This window comes from Rousettus aegyptiacus, unplaced genomic scaffold (genome assembly GCF_014176215.1).
Source record: "Rousettus aegyptiacus isolate mRouAeg1 unplaced genomic scaffold, mRouAeg1.p scaffold_m13_p_7, whole genome shotgun sequence".
Taxonomy (NCBI): domain Eukaryota; kingdom Metazoa; phylum Chordata; class Mammalia; order Chiroptera; family Pteropodidae; genus Rousettus; species Rousettus aegyptiacus.
Window position 1 is genome coordinate 79,310,142 of NW_023416310.1, and position 23,193 is coordinate 79,333,334.

A 23,193-nucleotide genomic window follows, 5' to 3' on the forward strand; every position below is an offset into this window, starting at 1 on the left:
TTTTGCGTGTGTGTCTAAAATTCAGATTGAACTCCTGTATTTGTATTTGCAAAATCTGGCAACTCTTTACAAACATCCCTACTTTCTGATGACCAGGCTCAGAGGACCAGCTGTCTCTCTAAGGGGTATTTGATGGGGTGGAGCAAGGGCTAGAACAATAGTGGAATGAAGCCTTGTAACCAAAGCCCCGTTGGCTGGGAGTTAGCAAACTAAGTGTGAGCCGGGTAAGTTTCCTGGGCAGGGAACCAACCTCTCCCCAGGCCAAGTCTACCTGTGCTTTGGTCCCTCCTGCTGCCCCTCGGTGTTCAGGCAGACAGTACTTGACAATGAGATGCTAAACGAAAGAGAGAAATTGACAATATATTACTCTAAGTGGACTTAATCAGGAGTCTATTACATTGATAAGAGAGAGAGAGAGAGAGAGAGAGAGAGAGAGAGAGAGAGAGAGAGAGAGAGAGAGAGAGAATAGTTTTTATCACCTTCTTAAAGGATGGGTAATAAGTACAGATTCCTGATTTGACCACAACTTCACCAGTCTGGAATAGTGTGTATGTTCTGCCAGTCCTTTTATCCCCACTCCACTTCTGTGCTAATCAGAATTTTGACCCAGAGGACATCTTTTAGGAAGGAAAGATATTAAGTATTTCTATATGTGGTCTTCTAAGTTCTTTGATAAGCCAAACTAAAACCACACAAAAAAAGATATAAAGGGTAATAAATTTGTTAATAGCTATAATGTTGTATTGGATAGAAGTTATGAGTCAGGGGTGGGAAGATTTTAAGGAAGGCAGACTTCTCCCTTCCTAAGTTCAATGTCAAGAGTTTAAAATTATTTATGAGTGGTACTAAGGAATCAGAAACAGAACACTAAAATAATTAGCTTCCACTTATCAGCTACGGGAACTTGGAGAAATTATTTACCCACTTCAAGCTGAAGCGTCTCGTTCTTTAAAATGGGTATAATAACAAAGCAATCATGGGAGATAACGTGAGCAACAAATGAGATGAAACATTAGAGTAACACAGTTCCTAGCACGTAGCAGCTATTTAATTAAAATGAATTATTTTCCTTATAAGTATGACTTGAATGTTTTTAATAGTTTATATTTTCAAACGTATCCTTAGAGAGTTATTTTGTAAAGATTTTGACAAATACCCGTATCCTTCAAAGGGGACAGCCATTAAGTTGACTTGAGAAAAATAAATGCATAATTCCAATACGCATTTGCCTAGTAAAGTTTTCAGCATAAGGAAAAGTGTGCCCAATAAAAGTATATTCTATGAATCTTAGAATTAGAATTTTGTCATGAATGGTTTATGACATAATGGTTAAATGATTTATAATTAAAATTCTCACTAATTTCAGTTAATTCCACTATGATATAACACTTATTCTGAATATGCAGATTTGGTCCGATGCAGTTGATAACTAGAAAATAATAAGTGGAATGTGAATCGATCATGTTTATGCACTATTCTATCTGAGTGAAACACAAGGTGTACACAGACAACCATACCCATAAAAATATACAAAACACACTCTTCGAACATCTACCAGCTACTAAAATTCTCTGCTTCTGTTATGAATCATACGCATTGTTCCTTCTCTTATAACTCTTCTGATATTCACTTCCGCAGACAAACTTCAAGATTTTTTTTTGAAATAAACTACCACATTTCTTATACTATTTTTGTATTTCTTACCATTTAACATGTGTAAACCTATGCCACTATTTTTATTAGGTTCCTACTTTTTAAAATTCAATGATAATTATTAAAAATAATGTCCATAGTAAGTTTTTGACTGTTGTTCCCTACTCTCATTTTCCCCATAAGTCTCCTGTTTTTTATTGTGTGATTTGCATAGGAAAATGATTATTAGAAACGAGTACGTTGCATTACAGCAGAACTAACTGTATAGTGAAGGGATAAATTTTCAATTTTAAATTAAGTTTCTGGTTACAGGAAAAAGACGACAGATTAATCTTTTTGTTTGTTTGTTTCTAGAGTTTAATCTGTCTATAACATACGCATTTAATTCATTGTCTAGAATATAACTTGTATATCCATTCAAGATTAGAGAATGGAAGAGAACTGTAGATGGTTGGTATTAATTCTTTTCTTGTTAACAGTTTAACTTATTTTTAATAAGTAGCTAAATCTTCCCTAACATTAATCGTGGCTTGTCATGTAAATGTTTCTATGGATACTTAAGAAGTTGAATCAAATATAGGTATTTATAACCAATAAATCCATAGATAACAACTTCACTTGCTTCTCTCAAATAAGAATAACAATTTAACAATAACAATTTAACAACAACAAGAATAACAATTTAATTTTAATAATACAATTTAACAATTACCAAACTAGTTTTAAAGCTCATGAGGTTTTGTTTTGTTTTGTTTTGTTTTTCTCCAGCATTTAATCATATAGATACTTATTTTACTTTCAGGCAAAAGTTCCTATCTTAGTGCTATTATACATCTACCATTGAAGCTGAATGGGCTCATGCTATTAAGCAGATGATGACATTTTTGATGTGGCATTCAAATGTTCATCACTGACTTCCAGACTGCATGATTAATTTTGATCATGGTTCAGGATCCAGCCTAGCCCACATCCCAGTTAGTCCACTGGTATTTCATCTAATAAGTGATAAAAAAAATTTGTTTTTTTAAAGCACTTGCATGGGAGCTTTGTTCGGTTTAAGAAATGATGTCTACCATCCACCCAAAAAGGCCAATTAAAGCATTTCTTTTCTTTCCTAAAGCTGCTGACTATATACTAAGATGTGCCTGTTAAAAAAAAAAAAAATGATATGCTTCCCTGTTATTCTTACCCACTGGAGCTGAGTGTTTTTCTGTAAGAAAGAATGTGGATAATGACACGTTAGGTGTCCTGTTCTTCACTCTGGTCTTATGTCTTAGGAACCTATCAGTTTCTTCATAAAAAAGAGCTCTAGAAGCATTTGTGCTGACAGTGTGCTAGTTCCTTTATATTCCAATTTACACATAATAGGGTGAAACAATTTTATGATTCCATGTGTGACCTATTGGGGTGACAGTATAAGCCTTGATTAGCTCATCAGAGATCAAACTCTTTAGCAAGTTACCGACAGATGCAGTTTTAAATCTAGGAAGTAGGTCAGATTTATTACCTACGTCAATTCTTTTATACAGTAGGGCAGAGACATAAAAAGGAAGAAAGAGTGCTTGCGTGCAGGAGCTAGTTGACAGACACAATGCAAAAATAAGTCTATCCTTCAGAATATCTCTCATTTAAAAAATACGAACATTACATCTTGAGGTATAAACCATGCACGTTCTGGCTGCCCTTCCAGGCTGCCCTGTGTAAAGCGTGACTGTGTTACCTGTGATTCTAAGGACAATTTTTTTACGATGGGTGGTTGGGAACAATAATCATTCCTTTAATCTTAATACAGCCCTGTTAACTAAGGAAATATTACCACACACTATGCTTTTAATATGACCTCTGAATTAAAATATACATATATTTGGCAGCTAAAAAGTAAATCCAGTATAATATATAAGCCAAAATCATTCTCGAAGGTCTCCAAAGATTTTGAGTTCTGCCTAAAATTCTCTAGTGAATATTTCTGTTAGATCATCAGTTCTACATTCAATCTGCTTTGTGCCCTTTCAGCACCTTATTTTCCACTGCTATTAGTAAAAATAAATGTAGTCCCCAAATAAAACTTAACAAAGTAAACAAATTTAGAAAAAAAAATGCTCTAGTTTATATTTTTAGAAGTGTATTTACTTGGATTTTAGAAGAAAATAATTATAATTCAAACAGTCTCTCTTGTCCTTGACTAGTAAAATAATTAATAGAGAGGAAAAAAAGAATGATTTTTTCATGAAAAATTAGAAGTTTGCAATTTACATTGATAAATCACAACACAGTCACAAGACCTTTTTTCTTGATCTCCTTTTGCATTTAATTTATAACCCAGTAAAAGTCAAAATAAATGCCCCAGATTAAGATTAAAACACTTAATATCTACATGTGCTAATTATTAAAGTTTTAAAGAATTAAAATAATAGAACCAAAAATGAGATCCTCAGAGAATCATATTTTATAACTGAAACATACGAATCCTAAATAGGGTTTATTGGCCAATCATGGCATTTCCATGGATAACTATAAAATTCAGAAGGCACCCACATTTTCCAATTAATGTTTCCATCTTGGCCAACTTACTTGGTGGATTCAGAAAGCCAGAATATGCTAACAACTTCACATACACAGCATATGAGTTGGACCCATAATTTAACAAGTTACTCTATCCAAATAGTGACACACGCTCCTAATATGATATGGCAGGTAGACTTCAAAATAATACCACAAAAAAAGCTAAAAAAGAGGTCAAAATTAATATTGCATATTAGTGCTTATAATTGTAAAAACACACTTTCCTCACCATGTCAAGTGTATATAACAAAGATAGTTCCTGTTCAACTTTCTATAAATCATTATCTCATTATCTAGACTTTATATCTGTGCCCAAAAGTTTGCTTTATTTCTAGGCCAACAACTGTGTAGACACGAAACCAATTTCAATGGTAGTAGCAGGATCCTTGAAGTAAAATTATGGAAAAACACTTAACGAAATGCTTATTCCTAGGCTTCAACACTGCCCTACTGAACCTGATACTTAGGGTCAGAAAGCTGCAATATTAACAATTTTCCTAGCTGATTCTTATGTCCACTAATGTTTGGAGATGAGTGCTTTCAACAACTTTGCAGCTCAATAAAATCTCCACTATAGGTTAATAAGAAAAATCCAAATGGAGAGAAGAAAGCATAGTACTATTTGTTAGTCACACTTCAAGGGAAGCAAAAGAAAATACTGGCTAAACAAAATTTTGGAGTTGTGTTTGACTTTGATTAATTCCTGCCATTCTCTTCCCTTTATTACAAAAAAATTAAAATGTGATGACCTGAACTTTGGGCCCATTATATAAATACATTTCTGAATCCATTTGTGGAAATTATCTCATAACTAGTGAAATGGGGACATATTATATGGATGCATGCATTATTTTATGCATTTATTCTTATATCAATCATATTAATTGTCACAAGTGCATCTATTATTATTTTAAATCTGAAGTAAAAATATAAATAATAGGTGATCTCTGCCTCTAGGAAAAAAAAAAAACCTGTTACCAAAAATTCGAAAATAATACAATGACTAGACTCTACTATAATTGAGGTATGAGCAAAATGCTATAGGAACAATGTTTTAACTTAGTTCCTGTGGGTAATAAAGGAAAAAAAAAGTCAATAGAGTCTTTGAGGAACAAGCTGGATCTTCTTTGGGTAAAGGGATTATTTTTAGCAGAGGCATGAGGTATGTATGGATGTAGGGCGTGTTCAGGAAACAAGTTGGTGTGGCTCCTTTATCAGGTCCCAGGAATTCACATTTAAACTGAAGAGAGAGTAACCAATCCTGCTGCATGTTTTGTGCTTATGTTGGAGATGAATTTAGGAATTTAGTGTTCACAGAAGACTTGACATTAAGGATATCTAGAAAGATAAATAGGATTTCACCATCAAACAATGAAAATACTCTGACAGCAGAAACAGCATGAGTTAAAGGAAAGAGAACATTAGAATGTTCCCTGTCACTAGGGAACAATGTCATTCCATTGCCTTAGAATGATAATGAATGTAGTAGGGGATGACACTATGTAAAATTGGAAGATAAGATTAAGGTTAGAATATAAAAAGCTATAAATTATAAACTAAGATATTTAGATGATATTCTAAATGGAATGAAATGGAATGAATGAAAGAATAAATGAAATAAAATATTTAATAAGGGGAATGATTCAATCAAAGGTCTCTTCTAAAATGATAATTAGAGCAGCAGTGTAGGAAATGAACTGAGCCAAATAAGAGACTTACACTCCAGAAATGGTATTTTAATATTTTTGGAAAAGATTTTCACTGAAGAAAAAAAAATGTATATAAATATACATGTACATATATATTTATAATATTTAACATATCTGTGCGTAATTAAATGGCTCAAATACATACAATAATTCATAAAATAGTAAACAATTACTGGCCCAGAAAGATGATAGAGGCTCAAGGACGTGAACTTGGAACTCAAGGTTACCTTTTGTTTTTTTTTTCCTTTCAATATTCTTTGCCAATTCCATGCTGACGATATAGGCTAATCATGATTTTTACAGCCTTGTTGGATTAAATAGACAGATATTAGTATCTAAGGGGTCAGGTGGAGAAAACTTATCTACTATTATTTGAGTAGAAATCCCAAAATGCTGCATCTTAGAAATAAGTTTAAAAGAAAAATAAACAGAGTCCTTCAGAGACTTGCAATTCATCTCCAAATGAACTGATTCCAAGACTGCTATTTCTCACAGGTCAGGAAGAAAACCTATACCCTTTTTGCAAGAAGAAAAAATATCAGACCTCAAATTACTTCTTTGAAAAATTCTGTAAAAACAATGCCCCCAAAAATAAAAAATAACCAGGCACATTAGGAAACAAAACCACATGAACCAATTCAGCAAAAACAATAAAAACTAGAAGGAGACCTACTGATGGTCCAGATACTAATCAGTCATAAATTGTAAAAGTAACCACCTTGTTATGTTCAATAGGATAAAATAAAAAGTGTCGGAATGTTAGAATTGCAGACCTAGAAATGAAAATATTAGTGAAAATTTCAGAATACAGAAATAGAAATTCAAATTAAGAACTCGATATCTGGGATTAACAGCAGGTTAAACATAAGCGACAAAAGAATTAGAGAACTGGAGAATAATGAAGGGAACAGAGAGAGACAAAGGAAGGAAAGTATGAGGAGAAGGGAAACAGCTACAAAGTATACAGTGAGAAGAGAAAATCTAGAAAGAGAAGGGAGCACCTATCATATTTGAACAGATAATAACTGTGAACCTTCCCAAACTAATGAAAGTTATCAGGCCGAATACATAAGAAATTACTTGAACAGGCACTTTGCAAAAGAGTATATGCAAGTGGAAAATAAACATATGAAAAGGCATTCAATCTCTTGTTAATTAGGGAGATGCAAATAAAAATCACGATGAAATAATACACACATAAGAACGGCTAAAATTAAAAATAATAACAATCTCAAATGTTGTTAAATATATAGATCAATAAAATCTCACAGAATGATGGTTAAAATAAAATTGCTAACTCTTTAGAAAATGTTTTACATTACCTGCTAGGGTTGAACGTATATAAACCATAGCCCACAAATTCCACCCTTTAAAATTTACCTAATAGAAATTCAAGTACATGAGCTTGAAGAAACATATGTGAATGTTCACAGTGGCATGGTTTTGTTGATTGTATAAACAACACCAATACTCATTAATATTTAATACATACATTGTAACATATCCATGTCTGGAATACTGTATAGCACTCACAATGACTAAGATATAACTTCCCACAACATAGATGAATTTCATACTCATGATGTTAAGTGAAAGAAGCCAAGCACGGTAAAATACATTTTACGTATTTCTTTTAGTAGAAAGTTAAAGGAATTGGGAAAACTAAGCCATGATTATATGGTAAAACCGTGGTAAGAGTGATTATAGTAAATGCCAGGATGATGATTCGTTTGGAGATGAGGAAGAAGTAGTGATGGGAAAAAGCAGGAAGGGGCTCCTAGGGCGCAAGTCTTGTTCTGTTTATTGATCTGAATGGTATTCACATGGAGGTTGGGTTTTTTAATAATTCATTGTTTTAACATTTGTTTTGTGCATTTTTATCTGTGCATTTTTTAAAAAGCACTTGTGACAGTAGTTTAGAAACGAGGAGAACAGTTGTATGCTTAAATTTTTTAAAATGTTCATTCAACATTCTAAGACTGTCAGATACAAACTAAATTAAAAATCAATTCCAGTAACTAAAATAAATTTGCTTTTTCTTATTAGGCAAACATTAATTTAAATTATGAATATCCTCGTAAATAATTTTTAAAGTTTGTTGTTGTTTTTCATGTCCATTAGAATTGCTTTTCATAAATGAATTTCCTTTACCTCGAATAAATTTTGCACCTGTGTTGGATACACTTTTTCTTTTACTAAATTGCCTTGAATTTATCTAATGATTTCAAGAGGTTTGCTTGCTCTAAAGATCTGGGTATTTCACAAACTGTCTTTAAAATGATGGTAAGTAAAGAAGAATTTAGATATTCTATTTCAATTTTAACTACAAAAATGTCATTTTTAAAATCAATCCTAAAATGTGGTTTTTATTCTGTCATCCCTCTGCTCAGAAATTTTCAACATTCCACCATGGTTTACAGAATAGAAACATATAATTACATGAGCACAGAACTGAACAGAACCTTCAGATTATTCAAGCCACCTCCATCACCTCAGAGATAACCGAACTCCCCAGATGTCATGGTGTAAGGCCATGGATGTCATGGGAGTAGTGTAGAAACTGGGTTATCTTTTTATTCTGTTCCTTTGTGCTATATATCAAATGGCAAATTCCAGAGTATAGATTTAAAGCCTTCCATATTCAAAAGTCCCCACTGATTTTTGAATGCCCTAGCCCCCACAACACCCACTATCCCCTTATACCACATGGAGACATACCTGCTATATTCTGAATGTCTATGGCAAACAATTATTTCTTCAGCTTATCTGGCTGGGTGAAGGTTTTGATGTCATAGTATCAGTTAAGCTCTTAGACCACAATCCAAATAATTTATTTTGCTCAAAATTAAATATATTGGCAGGAAATAGAATAGCTTCTCAAGTAAGGAAATCCTTTATAACCAGATCTTAGTGAGGACAAAATTCAGGGCAGCTTTGGTAATGAATGAATGAAAGAAAAGAAAGAAAAGAAAGAAAAGAAAGAAAAGAAAGAAAAGAAAGAAAAGAAAGAAAGAAAGAAAGAAAGAAAGAAAGAAAGAAAAGAAAAGAAAAAAAAGAGAAAATACTGATTATCTTCAATTTTTTCACACAGGGATAAATCAGGGACAACCTTTTCTATCTCTGTGTTTCTCTGCTTAAAATTCAAATGTATAAGAAAGCAAGTCTTATTAGTATGATTTGGGTCACATGTCCATTCACCCTGGGATCAGAAAGGTGAGTCACCTCCTTTGACAGTTGCAGAAAAACCACAGAGAAGTGGGGATAAGGGAAGAGGATAGTTCCATAAAGGGAAACCAAATAGAGGCACTTCTACCAGAATGGAGGAGTGATGCTGGGAGTCAAAAATAACAGATGTCCACAAAAGTTACGTAGTCCGAATCAATAATGACTACTTTTTACCACAACTCCCTTCCTCAGAAATTTCCAACTTAGAAAATACAATTAGTCAAGTCCCATATTTACACCTTTTGAAGTCTTATTTTTACTAAAGTGTGTGGAGCCTGTGTATGCAATGTAGTTACAGAAACCAAATGAAGAAAAAAAAAGTTAATTAAAAAACAAATTCCTAAATGATAACATATCTTTTCACCATTTAACAAAGAGCTAAGCTTTTAAAATCTGTAGTAGCAAAAGAAAAAAAAAAACAGACTTAACTCTTTCGAGTAACAACATGAGGAGGATTCTGGTCAGGTATTCCTTCCTAATCTTTCCCTTTAAATTTTCACTGCAAATACTTGGTGAATTCATTCACATGGATGAGAATCCCACATAAATCACAACTGCCTTGCTTAGCCCCTCCTACTTTCAACACTGGACTTTGGACTGGACCCTGTGTAGTCTACAGCATTCCAGATGGGTCTGGGGACTGTGCCATGAGCCTCGCTCACTAAACCAACATGATTTTATAGCCTTATGTTGGAGCATTATGCAGCATTATCGAGCCTACATGACATTTTTTTTTTTTTAGTCACAATAATAATGACAAATGGCACTGTCTTTGTGACCCTTCCATTTGAGAGAAAACAATTTTCTACTTATTTTCTTAAAACATAGGGGCTGAGTGACTGCTGCAGCTTCTGAAATGGACACTCAACACTAATGAGTGCTAGCCCACAGTGACCTATTCAGAGTGGAAGGCTCACAGTGTGACATTCCATTTAAGTGGGCTAAATGATTGGACATCAGTCACAGGAGTTTAAAGGTCTGAAGAGATAGCAAAATATTATTAATTCAATATCTCTTCAATGTTAAAAAGTATGGCCAGAGGGACCCTTTGACAATTTCTTGGGCTATCAGAATACCTAATTGGAGATTAATCTCTAATAACCTCTTAATACCATTCAGAAGTTTAAACGAAGCCCAAACAAGAAAGAAATTGTCAGTTCAGTAGCACCATTTACAGATAATGCAATGAAAAACTGTTTAATTCATTACGGAGGCAAAGAGGCCCATTTCAATTTTTGCCCTATTTCTATCTGACCAATTAAATATAGTGCTGGCTAAACACTAAAATTAGAAAATGGGAACTCCTGCACCCAGCATTAACTTCAGAGACTTTCTGGGCTGATGCTTCATGTTTCAGACCAAGGGCTTCCTTCCTTCGCTCCCCAAGCTAGGTTAACCCCTCCATATTCATAGCACTTAATAGAACTAAAGCTGTGCTTTAAACAAAATTCTGTCACCTCCCACAGAAAGCTAACTCTATAGGAAGAAGTGATTTATCTTGCTTACTAATATATCCCAGCCCCTGGAAAAATACCCAGTCTACTAAGTAGATATGCTCTTACTCACGGATAAAACAATGAACAAATGAATAAATGAACGTGTGTACATGGAAGCCTGATTTCTAAATCTATTGCGAATGCTTTGTATTCACTCCTGCGCTACATATATTATTACTCTATCAACACATAGTTTTAGAAGAATAAAAAACTTTTTACGCCTTCAACAATGTCTAGCCTTTTAGAAAAGATGAATCCAAGGGTCATGATATTCTAACGTGTCACTGATCTTCTATGTGTGATCCCACATTTAGCTCAGAAAAAAGGTACAAAAGAAGAGACCAGATGCCAACATTCTTTATATTGGTTTCCCAAATTTGTTGAGTCGGTCTGGTTTCTTACCACTCCTTGCCTTATCTCATTGACTTGGTAAGGAAGCTGCCTTTTGTTTGTGTAGTAAGTAGGCCCTGGGCCTTCTTCTCTATTACGGAAGGCTAGTGAAATAGAGTGTGACCCTATTTTTTGATGTTAAATGATTGACTTCTTTTAAGCCTCATTTTCCCTTTCTCTGTTAGCCCCACCTCTGAACAGGTTGACAGGAAAGCTGTTGCAGGCCCCCTCCTTTGGCTCCTGTGGAACATTCAGACCTTGCAAACTGCCAACCCAAACCTAGCAAACTCCCTAATTTTACCTCCGAACCTCAATAAAGATCCAAACCACTTCCTCAGTCCCATTCAAAACGTCCTAGATCTGTTTGTGCCCACCTGGCTCTTCCCAGAAATCTCCTGTGTGAGTTATAAACTTTCTTACAAATTCTCAACATCCTACTTATTCATTGGGGGGTGGTCCAACCCATGTTCATGGGGTGATCATAAAGTAGGTAGCCTGACATAAACTGTTTTTACCATTGACTTGCTTTATACTTCAAAATGTGGTGGGTACATTTATGATAAGAGTTTATTTGTATAATGCCCTTGTTAAAATTAACAATTGACTCATGATCACATATGGGTTGACTCCAGAAGAAAAGCTTTTAAACAATAAAATATTTATATAACACATGGGCTAAAATTAGACCCATGGGAATCACTTAGAGCTAGGCCCTGGATCCATGGGAAGACTATTCAAAAACGGAAAGAGTTTTGTCAGACAGGAGTAAAGAGTAGATAGGAGGCATCGTCCTGAATTTCCTATTTTTCCCAGATTATTCCTAAGTTTAATGATGTTGGGCGAGGTTATGTTAAAAACTTTCCAAAGGCCTGGTTTCTTGGTCACCTGCTAATATGCACAATTTTCTTCCTCTATCCTGCCTTCTTCTCTTTCATTCTTGCCTTTATAAATTCTTAATTTCTTAATTTCCAAGTTTCACTTAGCGGTCAAGTGTTATAATGATAAAGTACATAATAATGACACAATGTAAAGCGTTGATCAAGGAACTATGTCCCCCTTTGCATCAGCAAATTTCTCGTTGCCTGAAGCTTTCACAAGGCCATCGCTGGCCAAAGGGAAGTTGCTGTGGTGGCTTAGCAGTGTGCAAAAGCCAAAATTCAGGTAGCGTTAGGAAGGAAAAAAGCTGTGAAGAATGTTTTCTAAAACAGTTACCTCAGCTATGACCCCTCAGAGACAGTAGGATCGATCACTGACACTAGACAGAAGCTGAGCTCTCGCTCTATGCCCGAATAGGCACCAAACCCTGCTGAGAATTTTTAGGATCAGGATGGTTTGGGAGGATTATGATGCCTAAACAAATTAGTCCCAGCTCATGTACATGTCAGGGGCAGTCCCTTTTTGATTTCTTTTGGGACCAAATAGGGTGACAATGTGACTCTAAGAGCTGGCAGACAGGCAGGGAGGTTAGACATGACGCAAAGATGCCAAAGAAAACAATATGTCACTATAGACAAAAAAAAAAAAAAAAAACCTTGAAATGAGGGAGGTTGAACAAATGTTGATATAATGTCTAGAACGATCAGATGCACCTAAAGGAGATGCTGATAGGAGTGAAGCAGGTGAAGTAAATTTTAATTAGCTTAATCTTAAAAAACTCAGTCCACATGGAGTGGAGTAAGACTATGTTTGGCCATCAGGAAAGATGGTAGCTCGAGATAAAGACAGTGTTAAGTAGTAGAAAATGAGAATTACATTTTTTTCTGCATATCTGAATTAGTGGCTGAAAAATACCATCTCCAATATCTTTAATTAATATAGCTGTGTTAGATGTCAGCTTGTTAACTTTGTCTTAGAAGACTCTTTTAACCAAGAATTCACTGACATATCACTATTTTACTAAATAACATTCTGAAAGCAAAATGAGCAAGTCGCCAAGGACAAATCTTGTCCTCTGGTAGATTCTGCATAAATGATTTCTGTTAGCTGCCTTTCATCAAGATTTTCTGCCAATTAATTCATAAATATTAGCATTTCATTAATTGCACCAATATTAACATTTCGTGTCAGTGGGGATTTTAAAGCAAATTTCTAATTACATTCAAAAAGTAAAACAAGGAAAAGGTTTTCTAATAATGCTGGTATTAGCTGGCATTAAAATTAGTTTTGTCTTGAGTACACACAAATTCTAGAATGAAAAAATCCGTTGCTCTAAGTTTTAATCATCAATTTTATGGGTATGTTATAAATAACGCATACTGAGAGCCATTAATTGGCTAATGATTTTCAATGCTTAGGATGAATTTAAGAAGCAATTTATGTATCTTAAGAATTTTTCTCTTTCTTAAATCAACAGAAAATCAATTCTCAGAAAGTAAAATATTTTCTATATCCTTATTTAAGTAATCAATAATTCAAGTGAATTATAACACAATTTAAGCATATTTTATTTTAATCATTTTTTCCTAAAGAAAATTGTTTCTATAATAACATAAAGCAGGAAGGTTTTTTGAGAAAACTCATCTTAATTTTCATTTTAATAATAATTCAAATAGACTTATTATTTTGAGACTCTCTGGCTAGTATAATACTAAACTTTATGTTAATTTACCATAATTTAATTTGTTTTACATATAAATTGTTTTCATACTAGCAACTTCCTATAGGAACTACAATACCAATTCATTTGTTTAAAATCCCTTTATTGAAATTCCTGAGGTTTTAATGAGGTGAGAATCTGAGAAACAATGACTTTGGGGTTTTTTTGACTGACAAAAATCATTTTGTTTATTTTATTCTTTGTCAGGCTTATTTTGATTTCCATGAGGACTTCTAATAATTTAAGGGAAGATTTGATGATGAATAACAAACATAAAGGTAGCTTGTGAATTACATCTGCATTTGACCTAAATTCTCATTAATTCTTAAGAGTATTAAGTTCTTTGTACATATCATTTTCCCTTAATTTTGTGACTACTTTCATATAAATTTTAAATAACTCACCAAGAAGTCATTAACATTTGCTTCTCTTTAAGCATTGAAAGAGTATAAATATCCTTCTGAAAACTTCTAATTCACTGTGCTACAGAATTATGGCCTTTTATCAGTCTTTGAGTCTTTCCTACCTTAAGTCCTTTGTACATGCTATTTCTTTCCTCTAGCTAATTCATAATTTTAGAAATCTCATTGAAAACCTTTCACTTTCTCAGAGTCTTGCCCTAACTCTTTAATCTGAATTAGACAACTCTGTTCCTCTCTTTGATAACATTCTGTTCTTTATCTTCTTGCTATTTCATAGATTTGAATTACATGTTTTGTGTGTGTGTATATATGTTCTACCTACATGCACCTTTAAGACTAAACTAAACCCAAGAAGACACTGGCATTGTCTACTTTGGTTCATTGCCATTTATTGAACACAGTGCTTCCTGGCAAATAACTGAACTCAATAAGCGTATATAGAAAAAGAAAAGAAAAGAAAAAAGAGAAGAGAAAGAAAAGGAAAGAAAGAAGGAGAAAGAAGGAGAAAGAAGAAAGAAAGAAAGAAGAAGAAGAAAGAAAGAAGAAAGAAGAAAAGAAGAAAGAAAGAAAAGGAAGAAAAAGAAAGAAAGAAAGAAAGAGAAAGAAGAAAGACAAGAAAGAAAGAAAGAAAGAAAGAAAAAGAAAGAAGAAAGAGAAAGAAAGAAGGAAGAAGAAAGAGGAAGGAAGAAGAAGGAAGGAAGGAAGGAAGGAAGGAAGGAAGGAAGGAAGGAAGGAAGGAAGGAGGAAGGAAAAAGAAAGAAGAGGTGGTAGGGAAGAGGGAGGTAGAAAGGGAGGGAGGAAGAGAGGAAGGAAGAAAGGAAGAAAGGAAGGAAGGAAGGAAGGGAGGGAGGGAGGAAGAAATTCATTTGTCTACAAGAATATCTGACTTACTAAATTACATAGAATTCAATATAGCACCACTGTACTATAACACAATAACAGCTATTCATAATGATATCCTAAACTCTCTAGAATAAAGTTAAATTATGTTACATATATTCTATTTTAAGAAAATTTATAATACCTCTGGAATAATTCCCAAACAAATTTTTAAAAACAACAGTGAAGCAGAAGGCCTCAGTTATAGGCAAAAACACACATTGTAAAATATATATATATATATATATATATATATATATATATATATATATATATATATAATGGGCTCTATATGCATTTTATGTCATAAAGGTCATTTTCACCTCTCAAAACTAAATATCGACTCTTTAGGAAGAAACAGTTAACAGTTCATATACTGCTTGGAAAGGTCTTCTTGAACTTTAAATTTTGGCAGTTTTTGGATAGCCGCTAGAGAAAAGACTGGAAATTTACAAACGTCAACTGAAACTCATACTTTGATCAAATACGGCAAAGCTAATGCTTCTCAATTTTTAGTAATTGTTTCAGATTTCTTATGTAAGAAGAGGAAGGGATGCTGAACATGGAAATACCACGCAGTGACTGCCTCCCCGTGGATCAGTGTGTTACGAAAAGTTGGTAACTGCCATAATGATTGACTGAGAGTAACAGAAAACTCCCCAAGGCCTTCTGGTTCAGTGGGGATTGTAATGATAGACTAGCAAGATAAAAGCCTGCCAGAACATTAGCTCCAACCGTATGACAGTGTCCTCCCCGAGAAGATATGATGCCGTGGGGATAGATACAGATTGAAAACGTGGATCCTGTCAGCAGCCCGGACTTCACTCAGAAAGCCTATATGCCGGGAGGATGCTGTGTCTGCTCAGGGATGGGATTCCAGTGATGTGTGAAAAATTTGTTTTCTCAGTTGGAAATACTCATGTGTCTAGTTGTACAAATGGTAAGTTTGAGGACTATACTAATCTTGAAACGGGGAGAGAGAGAGAAAGAGAGAGAAATAGATAGAGACAGACAGACAGATATGTTATCTGCCCTTATCAGGAGTGAGTGTGTACTTCTCGCACTGGGGCATGGAAGAAGATCACACATCACTGAGAAATAAAATTTCTTCCCAGAATTCTTAAAGCCCCACTTCCCAAATGTGCCCTGATGCCATGAAGTAATTCATTTTCCTCTCCTCCATAGAGCAGACACAGTTGTCACCATTTTTATTATTTTCCAAACGGATTCTTTCCTTTTAACTCCAGAGAACAAAAAATTTACCCTTCAGAGGTGCACAGAGTACAGATTTTGTGCTTTTAAAAAATTATATTTCCAAGGAGGAGACTTGGAAGTCAAAGACAGAGACAAATTTCACATTTCTGTGTTAGAGTCAGCACCGACTTTGGGATTAGACAAACCTGAGTACCATTTCTCTCACTATGAGATCTTAAGAAAGTCACTATCACTCTCTGAACATGTAAGACTATTGTATGGATTTAATGAGATAACAATTCTACAGTGAGGCAAGTGAAGCTCTTCAAAAATGCTATCTAATGGCACTATTATTACCACAAATATAAGGAACACAACACCAGCATCTTTCAGTCATCCTTACTAATATCTTATCCTATGAACTTAGCTGTGGATCAGGCTGGAGTATGACAGTTAATTAGTGGGATATTTCTTGGTTGTTGTTCATTTTTACTTTTTTTTATTTTTTATTTTTTTTGAAAAGGAGCCAGAAAACTTTACTTGAAAAAGTGAGATACATCAATTTGGATCTTTACCTGAGAGAAATGGAGAGAAAAAAAGTCCTTTCCATGACATGACTATAAAGATGTTCTGACATTTTAGATGAAATAAAATTTTCACTAACATTTTAACCATTATTGAACTCAGTTCCTATAAGATAATGTGTAATAGAGTCCTAGTGATTCAATAGTAATTTTTAATCTTTTTATAATATAAATAAAATATTTTGCATTTTCTCCTCTCTTCTGAGTTAAATGGCTTGCTTTTTGGTGACTGGGATGAACTTAATAAAATATAACTTTTACTTTTAGTTTTTATTGATAGATATTTTTGATGGGATAAAAATCACATAATATTCTGACACCGTATAACAGGTATATGGAAGTCCACAGCATTTTATGTTCTATTCTGTAAGTTGTTGAAATGGTTGCATAAAGGAAAAAGTACTTGAGTTTTGAACTCTAAGATTATTTAGAATAAAAATCATAAATGACTTCTGTCTTTTAGAAATTTAATATGTTTTACCCATTTATTATTTTTACTATTATTATTTATTTTTCTTCAATTTTTTCTTTTCTTTTCTTTCAATAATAACTCAGTCTGTGTTTTGCAATACTTACGGAATTGAGTACAATGACACTTTAGTTTTAAATAAGATCTCTTAAAAGTATTTTAGTCATTAATATTACAAAATAAAAATTATTTGACTTTACTTCTCCATTAACTGAGACATGGAAATAAAAGAAGAAAAAAAATAATGAGTTTGTTTTTGAACATATTGTGTTTTACATACCTACTTAAATACCAGCCATCTGGAGATACTCGGCATGCTGAGATATAAATCTGGACTGCATTCGAATGGCATTACTAAATATGTAAGAACTAACAGCAGAGGAGACAATAGAAACCATAGATACAAGTGACAATACTACTTCTCAAGCTGTAATGTATGTGTGTGTGTGTGTGCATGTGTGTATGTATGTGTGTGTGTGCACATGTGTGTATCAACTGTAGATCTTGTTAAAATGCAGATTTGATGCAGTGGGTCTGTTATGAGGGTTTTACAAGTCTAAAGAGCTTATAGATGCTGATGCTGCTGGCTGACAGATCACATCGTGAGTGGCAAGAATTTAGACCACCCAGAGAAAATGTGAGACTGAAAAGAGTAGATAACTAGGGAGATGATCATGCATAACATATCGGAATATAATTCAAAGGCAAACAGTAGAAATGATTAAAATAGATGAATTAGAGACAATAAAATGAGCAAAATAGAGAAAATAACTACTTAGAGGAATCAATTTGCAAGAAGTCGCTGGTCATACAGAGCCAAATGATGTGAAACTATAAGCCATAGAAGGAAGAAATAAACAGCCTTGTATGCAACAATTAGAAGATTATTAATTATTTACATAGTCTTCCTAAAAGTCCTTGTCAGATATATGAATTCCAAATGTTTTCTCTGTGGTTGCCTATTCATTTTCTTAGTAGTGTCTAATGATGAACAGAAGTTTAATTTTTATTAAATCTAATACAGCAATATTTTATTATATGGATAATGTTTTCTCTATCCCTGTAAAGAGATTTCTGCTTGTATTTTGAGGATGTTTTCCTAAGTTTTCTCGTAAAAGTGTGGAGTTTTGGTAACTTTTATGGTTCATTCCATAATCCATTTTGAGTTAATTTCTGTGGTATGAAGTATGGTATAAGGGAGAGGTCTTCTATAGCTAAATAATAATAATAATAATAATAATAATAATAATAATAATAACAACAACAACAACAACAACAACAACCAATTCAATAAAAATGAGCAAAATCGTTGCACAGACACTTCACAATTGAACACTTAAAAGAAAGTGCTCGACGCCTTAGTCATTAGAAAAATGTAAATTAAAGTCACGTGAAAATGTTGCACATACATGCCAAAATGATCAAAATGTTAAAGACTGAAAAATACCAAACGTTGTGAAATATATGGAGTAACCAGAACATCTATTCATTACTGGTGGGAGTGCAAAATGGTATGTACACTTTGGGGAATTGTTTGGAGGCTTCTCATAAAGCTAAACATATAGTGACCGTATGATCCAGCAATCCTGCTCTTTGGCATTTACCCAAGAGAAATGAAAACAAATCCACAAGGACACATGTCCATATTCATAACAGCTTTACTCATAATGGCCCCAAACTGGAAACAATGCCAATATACACAAATAAGAGAATGGATTAATAAATCAAAGTATGTTCATTTAATGGAATGCACTCAGTAGTCAAAGAGAATAAACTTCTGCTATATATAACAACTTCGATTAAACTCCAAAATATTATACTGAATAAAAGAAGCCAGATACAAATGATGCATGCTGTGTGATTACATTTATTTTAAGGTCTACAATGGGAAAAAACAATCTATGATGAAGAAAATCAGAACATACTATCCACCTCCCCGGGGTCAATAACCATTCTCATTTCTTCCATCACACCTATAAGGTGGTCTGAGGGAACGTTTGTAATGATGTGAATGCACTATATCTACATAGGTGTGTGGCTTATATAGTGGGCACATTTTCAAAAATATTGAGGACTCCCTGCTTTTTCATTGAATATAAATTATATCTTAATTTAAAAAAAAGGTAAAAAAAAGAATACTTGATTAAATTTGAGAAAGCTGTTTCAGTGAAGTGGTAGGGCAGGGACTATTTCAGGGACTAAAGGAATGTATTGCAAAATCAGAAGTGCAGACCCTTCTCCTAAGAATTTTAGCTTTAAAGGGAGAGAGACCTGTCAGTTGTTTGAAATGAAATGTGATAGTTTTATTGTTGCTGTTGAATTCAGGAAAGTTCTGATGAACTTTTAATCGTATGAGAAGAAATTAGTAAAGAGGATGGAGACAGTAAGAAGAGTTCAGAGAAAAATTAAAATTTGACAGTTATGCTTGTGAATGCGGTTAAATCATCCTAGGCCTCACATACCTGAATTAATATCAGTTAAAGCAAAGCATGCTTTGGGATCTTAAATTCTGTTTAGCTTTTTTCTCCCTATAATAACTCCAGCCTACACTATTAGTTAAGTATGTACATATATACTTAACATCATTTTAGGAGTTTTAGAAATTCTTGTGCAAATACAGCGTTTTGACAAAATGTATTGTGTTCTCCCTTCATATTTATTTGGTGAACCACTTGTTAGGGTTTGAGAACACTTGAAGAAAAATTGTTATTCAAGCTCAAGGAACACAGGTATCTTGCAAGCTTACCCCTAATGAGAAAATAAGCTACTTAAATGTCCTTGGCATTTTGCTCTCATGCTCTTTAACCAGTGGTCTCGATTCCTTCAGGACTGTCATAACGATTCTCATAGCAGAGATCTCCTGTGGCAGTAGGTTTTTGTGTCCACCTATCTGAAGCAGAAGGTGCTCTAGGGCCCACTATATTTTAAAATAAACTATGACCTAAAATAAGTCACATTTAAGAATTTATGAAGGCTCATAGAATAAAGAGATAGTTTAGGTGTAACCAAAAAAAGAAAAGGACATAAAAAACAGAAAGCAAAGTCAGGGAACCCATGAAAAATATTAACAAATACTCAGGGAACCCTGAATAACAAAATTGCTACATTTGGAATAAACAAAGGGAATGCTATTTAAGTTCACATTTATCTATAATCTATTAGGATGTGATACAAAAAACACAGGCTGCCACAAGCCACTGTGGGGCCATGTGCAAAGAAGCAAATATAGGAAAAGCCATTTGCTAATATGTTTCAGGTGCTTGAACTTTAATCTAGTACCTCTTTTATTTCCCAGGTTTATACTATTCTCTCATGGAAGCTGAGTGGATTCATGGTGTTTTCTCCTATCTCAAAATTTTATCTAGATTTTTAGGTATTAAATCAATTGTACTTGACACAAACGAGATCATCTCATTCATCCTAATTCACTAGTTATTATAAAGGATATGAGCAGAATGCAAACACTATAGGAAGAATATATATATATGTACATTCCTGTATGTATGTGACACAGGACAGATTAAATAGTGTTCCCTAACCTTCAGGAAAATACAGGATGCTCCCATCAAGGAGGGTTCTTCTTGAGGATAGGAATCTGGATTTGGAGAGAATTTCACAGCATTGTGTGTAGAGTGCTGACTTTGAAACTAGACTATCTGCTTCAGAAGATACTCAGTCTCAGTGTGCCTCAACTAACTCATCTGTGGACTGGAGAGTCTAATAGTTGTAGGGCAGCTGTGTGAAATGAAGGACATGATATAAGTAATGCTGAGAATAACACCTGGCTATCGTACGCACTCCATAAATAGCAACCATTATTAATGGAGTGAACGGAAACACGTTCTTGCTTCTGATGGTTGTTCTACCTTCCTGAAATGGTGCGCGTGCACACAGACAACACACAAAACAGAACACTAGATATATGTTCCAAAATATGTTTGAATTCACACAGCCATCTCTCTGAATTCTTGACTTCTCAACATACAATTCTAGCTAAATGATACTATTTCTTTTGCCATTAGCAACTTAGAATTCATTTATCAAACACCTGCCATAATTTCTGTATGGTTCAAGTAAAATTTCTAATTTTAAATGACACACCACACATTTTTGCCCTTGTCTCTCTCTGTGGATGTTTTCAAACCAATCTCCTTTCCTGAACTACGAGAAAGGGACTCTTTTTTATTAAATACCTTAGTTCCTATTTTCTTCTTTATGACGTGGCTATATTCATTATTTCTAGGACCTCTCCAGGTCTCTATCACTGCAGAGAGAGCCTGCCCTGAAATCTTTAATTACTGATCATACCATCCTCCTAATTTTCTTTCCTCCTTGGTCTATTCACCCAAGGCTGATTTGTGTCTTCTGTCAAAGTCCCTATAGATGAAACTGCTTCTCAATTAATGTACGCCCGCCCCCCACCCACTGATTTATATATAAAAAAAGCACCTATTCTGCAAATAATGCCTCTCAGAAAGGTTGTTAATCACCACATGCTTGTTCTAAATCGCATTGTTCTGCTTTGTATCCTGCTGCTCGATTGTAAGCTCCACAGGGCAGAGCCTTTGTTTGCCATGCCCTGACTATTGTTCGGTGCAGTGCGCATTGATAGCACTATAGAAAAACAAACAATGGCTTTTCCCACATTTCCCCATTTTAATTGTCAAATGGGATGGTATAAAAACACAATTCACACAAGAAGTTGAGTACACAGCCTCTGAAATTGCTAAACTAAACAGTGTTAGCTTAGAGGCTAAGTCTGTCTTTTTAAAGAATAACTTTTGCCTCTTGTCCATTTGTCATTATTTCCCTTAAAAAGTACCTGAAAGTCAAACATGTCTATTTAAATAATTGCAGGTACACTTAGCTCGTTTGACTTAGGGGAGAATTCTTTGGGTGTTGAATCTAGTGCCTGAATATTCTTGGCACTGCCAAAATTATAGGAATTAAGAGCAATGTCTGTTAAATGCTTTTTATGAGCTGACTGTATAAAGGTACCATTCCCAGAGTTCACTATTAGCACCACGGACAGCAGTCAACACAGTTTTTAGCTTGTGTGTGTAATTTTAAAAAGTGCTAATCTCTTATGGAAGTACAATTTGCCATATCTCTAGGAAATTCATATGAGGCAAGCATAGCAATTCAGTCAGTTGCCAAGAATTTTAACTGTTTCTTCCTGACATCAGTTCCTAAAACACATCTCAGTTGGTGCTGTTTTAGTGCCTTTCTGGATTTAATATTTAACTAAATAGAATGTTGATTCAATGGTCAAAGCTCTAGATGGAGTCTAAGCAATGACATTATTACAGAAAACAGATGTATAAATACCATAAGTATAAAAGTAGATTCCAGGAAAATTGACTTATAAGTGGACATAACATGAGTCTAAATATGTCTTCCCCAAAGTCTCAGAAATCAATATGTCCAACTTAAAGATAAATTTGTAATGATATATTTTAGAAAAATTTTTACAGGCTTAAACGAGAGTAGTGGTCTTTGATCTTAAAAGACAAAATTATATATATGGTGTAGCATTTTCTATAATATCTATATCATAATTTTCCAGGGCATTTGTCAAAATACAGATTCTTAAGCTCTATTCCAGCACCATTAATGGAGATCTTCTAAGGGAGAATCCTAGGTATCTGTACTTTCAAGAGTTTGCTCAGTGATTCTCATTGATTAGGAAAGAAATGCCAGAATATTCAAATAAAATTGGAAATATCAAGCACTGTGCCTTGTTTTGATTGTGTGTATGTTGCCAGATGTCTTCCTCTAGGCCTTGGGTCAGTGGTTTTAGCATTCTTAACCTCTTTTTCTCTCAAATAGAAGAAGTGGAGTCTAGACTGGGTACTATGTAAAGTACTTTTCTATTCCAACATGTATTCTATGATTCCAATTAAGATGAGCTGGTTCGTATTGTTTTCTGATTCATCTTTCATCTGAGAGATTAAGTAAGCTTGCTAAGAACAAAGCACACTTACTTTGTTGTTTCTCTTGATACATATAACTCA

The 23,193-nt window shown here is 34.0% G+C and overlaps 1 protein-coding gene across 1 annotated transcript in view; it reads right to left on the reverse strand.

Moving 5' to 3' along the window:
* The window catches only part of TENM2 (teneurin transmembrane protein 2), a 2,693,686-nt gene that overhangs the window by 1,695,294 nt on the left and 975,199 nt on the right, over positions 1 to 23,193 (reverse strand). The gene's annotated exons all lie outside the window — the stretch shown is intronic.